This window comes from Solea senegalensis, linkage group LG1 (assembly GCF_019176455.1).
Source record: "Solea senegalensis isolate Sse05_10M linkage group LG1, IFAPA_SoseM_1, whole genome shotgun sequence".
In the NCBI taxonomy this organism is placed as follows: domain Eukaryota; kingdom Metazoa; phylum Chordata; class Actinopteri; order Pleuronectiformes; family Soleidae; genus Solea; species Solea senegalensis.
This window is the reverse complement of record NC_058021.1, coordinates 35,052,398-35,062,046: the sequence shown is the minus strand read 5'-3', so window position 1 is coordinate 35,062,046 and position 9,649 is coordinate 35,052,398.

Here is a 9,649-nt window from a genome sequence, read left to right as displayed (position 1 = left end):
AGGAGGGGAGCAGATGAACAGAAAACCCATAATTAATGACTTTCTGCAACAATAAGACAAAATATGGTCCTCACTGCAACTTATGAGATTCACTGGCAATTTAAGTCAACACAGAAGATAATGGAAAGCACTGGGGGTTGGAATTTGATCTGTGAAAAGCAGCAGCCTTCGTAATAAAAGTAATGATTAAATAAATTAGGGGTGTGTTTGTTTTCTCTCCAGTCGTCTCAAATGGGTACAGTACGAAGCTAATAGATGTAGAACAGAGGGATGACATTACAGTGTGCGTGTCCTTGCCGTGTTTCATCACAGCACATTCATGCCTCATGTACACATTTGGTGAAAGCACTGAAAAGAAAAAAGGAAATGGATGACGGAGGCTGTGCGTCACCACCTTTATGCCTTCCTGCATGTTCAGAGAAAGTTTTTGAGTGTTTTTTCACCTCCTCCTCCCCAACTCTCACCATGTTCCTGTGATAGGTCTGAGTCAATCGTACTGACCTAGATGTCACCCTCTCCAGACGTGCCACATTCAGTGGACCAAGAACAGTTGTAGGTGTGGGTGAATTTAAGGCCAAAGCCCTACTTGCAAAAAAAAAAGACACATTTCCAAAAGAAACAAACAAAAACAAGTCACATTACTTCTCCTACTTGCCGTGTCCACACACTGTGATTATCACTGGAAGTGTTCCACATTTCTGAACGGTGCCAACAGCTTGTAGCCTTAAAGGTCTGACCTTATTATGTTTTGGTCGAACATTCTTTTTTTAACACAAGCTGTGGTTCCTTTACACTCGCCTCCCTCAAAGATATTACATTTCTTCACTGTATTCTCTTGCAGCACGAATAACTCTGGGATCCTCTGTGAGCAGAAAGTAAATAAACCCCCACAGTGTCCGATTGATTTGGGCGTATCTTCGTGCCTAAGACCTTTGTCGTAAGCAGCCACGTTGAAGATAAAGCTGAAATTATTTAGAGCAGCTCGGGCTCCATGAGATGTTTTATTTGTTGTGGGTTCGACTCTCTCTCGGGCAAAGCGATCAATAGTACTTTGTTGCAGATGCTGCAAGAAAGGACAATGTGGCCGTATTTATACTCAGACTCTGCCCCTGCTCCGATATCAACTTCAGGCAGAACTGCAACATTAACCGAAACGGTTGTGGTTAATGTTGCAGTTTGCATCCCTCCTCTCTTGTTAAGATAATGCTTCAGACTCAACAAAAACAGGTTACGTTGTGCATGAGAGATGCTATGGACAGGATATGCAGTTTTACACAGATGCTTTGTATTCATCTGTGCTGTTGTTGAGTGGAACGTATTACCCTGGTGGGTTGAAGGATGGGGTAGATGTTTTAGAATTAGCTCGTTTCACAACGTCCTGGCAAGAATAATAAAAACGGGTTACAGAATTGTACCACGCACAGAGGTTTAAAAAAAAAAAAAAGACACACAAAATGTGCAGCTCTATTTGGTTTTGTTCATCACATTATTGTCTTTATCCGTTGCTTCATCTGAATTACTTTTGATTTCATGTCTGACCAGTGCTGCTACAGGGGAATTTACACCGATAAAATGTCACAGATGGAGGCGACCTGGGTTGTATTTCACAAGACAAGAGCAAAATCACATGAGCTTGGTCTCCAAGTGCTATTCAACAACAGTATGCTTTGGCAAGAAAATAAAAAAAGGTTTCATTTGTGCTATATCAACACAGCTCATAATTCAAGTCTACGAGTCGTCCAGCATGATGAAAACATTCCAGTGTGTTTTTAACGGAGGGCACGTTGCAACTAAATTATTCAGAAAAAACTTGTTTACTCAAAAACCCAAAAGCACATGAAATGGTTAAAACAGTATCATGCTGACATGCACTCCTGTACACGAGTAAACAAGTAACATGATGAGCTCAAATCTGCTGTATCTGCCGTTTGTAAAACTGTACCATGGCTACATGTGATGTCAGCAACTGGGTTCAGCTGACAGTTATATAATCACGGGAACCTGATTCATGACCAGCATCTAAATTAATGAGGAGCAAATGAAACATAATTTAATATTATTAATTGCAATATACTTGTTTAGTGCACCTTTCACCATAAATGGCGCATTCTGAATGTTTCTTAATGACGTGTAACCTTTTTACAGTGAAATATGAAGGTGATTAGGTTCAAACATGAACTTATGATAGTCATCTTCACATGGAACTTGTGGGAATGTTAATTGCGATTTGAGCAAAAGGTGAAAAATAAATGCTGAACGGCAAACTGCTCTGATATTTCCAAACCAAACCATAAACCAAAGAATTCAAGTACGTCTATCAGAGCAACGATGTTGATGCTCTGGATGAGCATTTAAGAGCAGGTGCCAAACTCTGCAAAAACTTTTCTCCCCTCATTTAATTTGCTAAGTGTGTGTCACAGGGAGTGTATAGATATATTTTTTCCCTCAAATCAATACTCACTTCTCTAACCCTCCCTCTGCCTGCCCTCTCAGTTTTCAAACTATAGATTTGTCTCACTGTTATACAGTATGTATTACATTCTGCATCGAATTCTTCCTCCACAACCACACCCTTCATCACGGCCCGGGCATTTCTGCACAGCATAGATCAATTACAAGCAGGCCTGCCAAGCAATCAAGTCTATAATAACACAGTCTCTCTCTATCTTGTTCTGCTGCAGTAAATTACCTGAGCTGCAGGAAAAGCCTCATCTTTCTCTTTCCTAAACCCTGATGGATCTTTATTAATGCCCAGGCTTTATATCAAATACAGTCAGGTGGCCGCAGTAATGAGATCACAAGCCAATCCTGGTCTGATTTAAATGCTAAATTTAGGTCAAAGCCAACCGGTGACCTATACGTACTCTGTCGACTGGGTGTAAAGATAATCCTGATGTTGCAGGAGAAAAGTAACGAGGCACTGAATGATAACTATGCGTGGGAGTGAGTGCTCAAGAGGTGCGGGGGGAAAAAAAGGACATGTGACAGTCGTGGGGAGATGAGAAAATGGAGACGAGGAAAAAGAGAAATTAAAGAAATGAGTAAAAATGTGTGTCCAGCTGTGTTGTGCGCAAGACTTTCATTAGAGCTGCCTGCACGGAAAGCGCTGCACTTCCCAAATGATTTGCTGCCCCCAAACTACCTTTGCACGCCGCCTGTCTGGCAGACAGAAGCCAGACAGACAATCCCTCCTCATTTTTCCTCGCCCCCTCCCAAACACACCAATTACTCAAGCCCTGGGCTAAATGTGAGCCGTCTAAAACTTAAAGCACAAAAAGTAACCGATGAAAACAAAAGAAAACAAAAATACTTGCGGTAATTAAACATCAAGGCTGTGGAAGAAGGGAAGTGCTAATCTGCTGAACTCAGCTGATTCCACATTCCAAAAAAGCATTTACACTTTCATTAAAGTGTTCAGCCAAGCAGAGAAATATCATTTAGAAGGCCCTGTATAAACACCAGGAGTGAACCTGTGGCTGTCGACGCTGCACGGCTCAGAATACAATAATTAGGATGAGCCGAGGCCACAACAAGAGAAACTTCAGAGAAATATGTACTGGAAAAATAAAATGTTCAGGCAGACAAACAACTGTTAGTCCACTTGAGCAGATAATTGCACCGATACAATCATTCCCCTTCACCGTGTTCAAAACGGAAGCATAACAAACACTGTAATGTGACTCAAAGCGTGCCTATTATTTTGCAGTATATTTCGAGCATCCGAAATCAAGGCTGTAACGTGCACGTATATGAAACACCAGCAACAACAGAATGCCCACATAACACATAACTAATGAAACCAGCAGTTGGTAAAACAGAGATTATTAGAAGGAATTTAAAGCGACCAAAACACTGCAGCTTCTCTCTCTCTCTCCTCTGCCCTGTCTCACACATTCACACACACTCAGAGACAGCTCCTACCATCTACTGGTGCCTCGTGTTGCACTTCATTTGAAATTAGATTGTGAAAAAACAATCTGAAACTTTTTGTCTTCAGCCAGCTCGCTTTACTTTTGCAGGGTGCTTCTTCCCCCACACCGGCTTTGTCATGATGTAAAATGCATCACTGTGTGTGCGCAGCTTGGGCATGTCGCCACAGACACAGACTGGAAAACAATGTGAACCAAAACATCTACCTACTCTACAACAGCAAGATTATTCAATATGATCTCGAGCTGAAACAATTACTCGATTGATCGATTACTAAATGAAGCTATTTTGATAATCCATGAATCAGTTTCAAGCTTTTTTTAAAATTATTTAAACAATTTCTGATTTTTTCTAGCTTCTTAAATGTGAATATTTTCTTCATCTCTTTGCTCCATATAACAAAGATATAACAAAACAAAAATCATTAAAACTGAGTCATTTTGGTTTGAGGACAAAACATGACATTCAAGGCCATCATCATTTTCAGGTTTGACAAACACTGATCAACGTTTTCCGGGTTTTTTTGTGACATTTTATGGACTAAACGTTTACTCGATGAATCGAGAAAATAAAATAATCGACAGAATACGGAAATAATCATTAGTTGCAGCTCTAATGAGCAAAAGCTTCAAACCACCGACTTATTGGGCCAAAAGCTCATTTGAGTCAAGAGTGAGGGGAGAAAAAAAAAAATGCTGAGGATAAAAGTGAAAAGCAATTCTGATTTCCGTCACTTCACTGAGAAGTACGTTGTTGAAAGTGACCTGACTGTAATGCTGATTTCACTTGTGTGTCTGAATCATGTCCCTATGTCAATTATGCATGGTAAAAATTATTTATTAATGTGAGCCACAAAGGAAAAGCAGTCTACTAGATGAGAAGAATATATCCCCCCCCTTACAGTTCATTAAGTCTTAAAATAAGAAAATCAATGTGGAGAATCCATAAAGTTGGCAGTGGTTTTGAGTAAATGCATTCAGTCAGTGTGCGAAAAGTATGAGTCAGTCTGAAGTCTCGAGCTGCTACCACTCCCACCTACTTCACTGTCATCGGCATTGTCTATTTATTCTTTAATGATTGCATGTTGAGGGACTGAATGTAGGAAAGCATGCCAGTCATGCATGCCTGACGGTGTATTGACAGAGAACGTAAAGGAGAGCAAGCGCGAAAAAAACCTGAAAGCACCCAGCAGGAAATTCACAAGAGTGTCTTCTTTAGCACCTGCGCCAGTAATTGCTGCGATCAAAGTCAACACCCTGTTGGTTGACTAGCATAATTTGTTTCTGCAAATTGCTGGGGCAGATTGACTTTCTTCTCAACTCATTAAGGACTTCTTCTTGTCAACAATCCTACACACCAGACCTTAAAGAGCAGCTTTTTTGAGTGATAGCTCTGAATTCACCTCTGACAGCAGAACTTTTGCAGTTGACACTGTGCAGGTGATACTGTGGAGAGGTCAGCTCCCTCTGTGCGTGAAGGTTTGGGGCAAGGGTGGTTGGTGCTACAGTATAGGAGCAATGTTGGACTTCCAACACTGCAAGACAAGTAAGACACACATTTGTACATAAGTGTGTGTACACTTAATATGATGTTCTCAAATGTCTTGTTTTGTCCACCAACCAAAATGATCCACTTTTAATGATTTCTTAAAATATTCGCATTTAAGAAGCTGAAACAATTAGAAATCTTGTTTTAACAATGGAGAAAGCTTCAAACTGACTAATTGATTATCAAAATAGTTTACGATTAAATTAGTAATGGATTGATCAAGTAATTTTAGCTCTAGCTAATACGAGTCTGCCACATCAACTGCAAAGTATTCATCAAGTACATTTTTTTAATGTCTAAACCACATACATGCAGATATCACAAACAATAAACAATGGAGCAAGAAATGATAGACGTTTTTCACGACTGTCAATGGCTGACAGTGTTTGATCATGTAACGATTGCCATGTTGTAAAACATTGTTCCTTCCTATGGACTGGGTCATCCTCACTATGTCTGCATGTAGAGGTGACAGGCTTGACAGAATTATATGTTGTCTATTCAATTCCATGGTGGTCCACAGGGACCCTACGCGGACTTCCTCCAGTTTACGTCCTCACGAACTGTACACACTTACACATGTTCCCTGTACAACACAACACTTTCAGTCCAATGGTTGTCACTTTCTTGTTCTGGTCAAAAGAGACTACTAAAAAGACGGTTACCATGGAAACCTCAGGTTATATGAGGTAGACTGCAGGTGCCCGAACGTGTACAACTCAAAGAACACAAAGAAATACAAAAGTGGGCACACTCCTAGTAAGAAATTGCTGCAACTAAAATGGAATGTGAGGTTGTGCACACGTGTGGAGCGCTCGACTAACACTGACCCTTGTTTTACTGTATGCACCTGCAGAAATTCAAAGCATAACCGGGCCCTATAACTGCAGTCAAATCTGCTGTCAACAGTTAAAGTAAATACAGGGACGATGGTTATATTTCAAGATAACAACCAGTGACAGACAGCCCAATATTCCAAAGTCACTACAGCAATTTGACAGACTTATAACGTGGCTGGAGTTTACACGCTGTTCAAAAACGGAACAAAACAAACAATCTATTCTGTAAAAGTTCTCTGGTAAACACGGCATTGTTTCAGGAAATGTCTTCATCCACACGCAACTGTAGTACATGTGCTAGGCTTGCACATAGCGCTGTAATGCTGCTACACCAAAAACAGAGAATAAGACATTGGGTAGGGATATCGGTCCGAAAGCAGCCAAAAAAACGAGTATCGGATTATATTGGATTGCCTCTAAAATCTCTGATAAGCGCTCCGATACAAGCAGTCCATTCCACTCCAGCCTGCTGTGATCATATGGGTTCTGCGTGTTGGATGCATGTAGAGCGCACACGATCACAACAACAGCGTGTGTGTGCTACTGCTATTTCAGAGGTTAAACATTTTTCTTTAACTTCATACATAGAAACGGGACCCGTTTCCAAAAAAATAAAGTTTCAGGTCTCCCAAAACGCCGTGTCCATGTGGTTGAAACGCTTACACAATAAGAAAAAAAAAAACAAAAAAAAACAATCGCACGGCTTCACCTACATCTGTTCTCGTATGGACAGGCACTCTAAGTAAATGTGATGTTTTTTTTGCATGCGAGTAGTAGTAAATAATGAGAAGTAGTTGCAGAAAGTGAAACTTCGGGGAGGGGGAGGGGGGCAAAGTGTGAGTGAAAAGTCAATATAATGAACCAACGGCGTGAAACACTGAGAGATCTTTTATGTTAATATGACAAGTTAAAAAAAAATTTTTGGTTAATTATGCAACTGTGGTGAGACAAATTAGACCATCGCAAACTGCCACAGTCTAGATAATTAATGGGAAATGCTGGTTTCAGTATCTCGGAATTTTGAGGCTATGTTCATGCAGAATTATTAATATCAACCACGACCATGAACAGCAATTACTGTCAATAATACAGTACGTTTTTTAAAAGATTAAAAGAGTGACTTTTGAATGTGTAATTGCCATTTATCTCAATGGATGTTGAAAGATTTTAAGCTAAATAACTCAGATCTATTCTGATGGCAGACAGTGTAGCTTCTTCTAAAGAATCAATCATTATTTACAGCCAATATCAGCAGATGTACAGGGGTCTATCTCTGTAGGTAAGTGCAGGAGAGGAAGTGATAACACATGGCAATTCATTCCCTCCATGTTCAAACCTGGCCTTTGCTTCCAGCCACTAATTAATACAGAGTATCCTTGCAGTTGAATGGTTTTGTCCTTATCCTCAATGTGCAGGTACACAAACAATCAATGCTTGCCAAGTGCCTGTTGGCTTTTTAATTAGGCCAGCATTCAGACATATTACATCTGAAATACACAGTGTTTCTCTCTGTGTCCGACAACCAACATGTGACCGTATTGCACACGACACCTATAGTGCCGCAATACAAAGCAGAGGCTTGCAAACTGATGAGATCAGTGGGCGAACCGCGCAGTAGCCCGAGTCTGTGGTGACCACTCCTGTCCAAAAGGAGACAAATGACAGGTAAATGCACCAAACGGGCTGTCGCTGCACTGATCAGCTGCCCATTTTTCATCTTATAATAACAATGCAGGGGGACAGTCCTTTTTTGCAAGGCCTGCCGGTGCATGAATGACTAGGAGAGGAAACCGGCCCAGTAATTATTCTTTCCTCCACTTGTCCCTCCTGTCGCGTCCCGCCATCACTCACGTACTAGAGAGATGCAGGTTATTGAATCCTGATGAAACCCCGCAGCACAGCGATAGCTCGGATACTAGTCATGCAGTCATTGCCGTGTTCCAAAGTATTGTTCCTGGTTGAAAATTGGACCCGACACTGAGGGATTGGCAATTATTGGAATTTCAATCACACAGTCGATAGACAAAGTGACAAGCTTTATGAAGAGACTGATATGAAAGCGCACGTGGATTAAACACAGCTTTCATGTGGGTTTTTTCGAGCTGATTGAAGTGATACGTGTCAATCGGGTATGCGGGGCATTGTGCACTGAATCATTTTTCTGAGCTACAGGTGTCACGTTTTTTCTTTACACAATGTAAGCATAATTTGAAAATCCGGAGCACTACATTGAATGTCAAAACATGACAAAGACGGGACTCACCTTGAATTGAATACAAATGCCCTCTAGCATAAATACATGTCCAGATCTACTTAACACAAGTGAGGCGCGGCAGAGAAATGAGGGAATTATGAAAAGCAGCAACACTGACCTTTACTATGCTAATATCAATGTGAGGCAATGTCCTACAAGTGACAGGAAGATGGTCATGTTTTGTGTACATTTGTAGCTGTATTTTTTTTGGCATACCTGGAATCAAAATGAATGTGGAAGGCCATTATCCTCCAAGGCTACTGTAGAAATAATTCCACTATCAGATGACTTCTTTAAGCACATGAAAAAATATCAAAGAGAATATCATTATGGGTTGTCATTTCATAAGATCACGACTGAGGCTTTCATCTCTGGGCAAAAACAAACAGGAAAAAGTGTTGCAGTGTTTTGGGCGTACGGTACATCTGTGAAAACCTGCTGTCTACTGTAAGTTAGACGGAATAGTCGCTGCACAGGGTTCATGTCAAACAAGTCATGTCAACAAAGAGAAATTATCTGTGTGAGCACACAAGAAACAACGAGGAGTGGGAGGGAGAGCGCTGCAGACGGCAGTGCTGCTGTGCATGGGAGATGTTGACAGTAGGCCATTGAACGGCGAGCCAAATGGAAGAAGGTTAGTATGTCTTTCCTCGGGGACTCTACAGCCTCACGTGGAGCCAACAGGAGGCAGATGATCCGACCGTAGACAGACAGAGCACCGGTGCATGATCGGTGTAAGGGCCAAGGCCAAGGGTACAGCTGCTTCATATCTCTGCAGTGCTACTTCACTATGTTCCTAGTTCACCACACAGCAGTGCGTCATTTGACAAATCCCATTAGCCATCTCAAAACAGCACAAAATCGCCAAAGATATTTCACCACACTGCCCCAGATGTAAAACAGAAGACAGAATGATTTGGTATCAAGACAAACTTTTGAATGTGAATTAATTTCTTTACTAAATCAGTGTAATAGATGAAATGTGACTTCATTAATTTAACAATTCCCATAAAGATGAAAAAAAAAAATAATAATAAAACAATGCAGACTTTTATTCCTTTTTGGGGGAAAAATAATC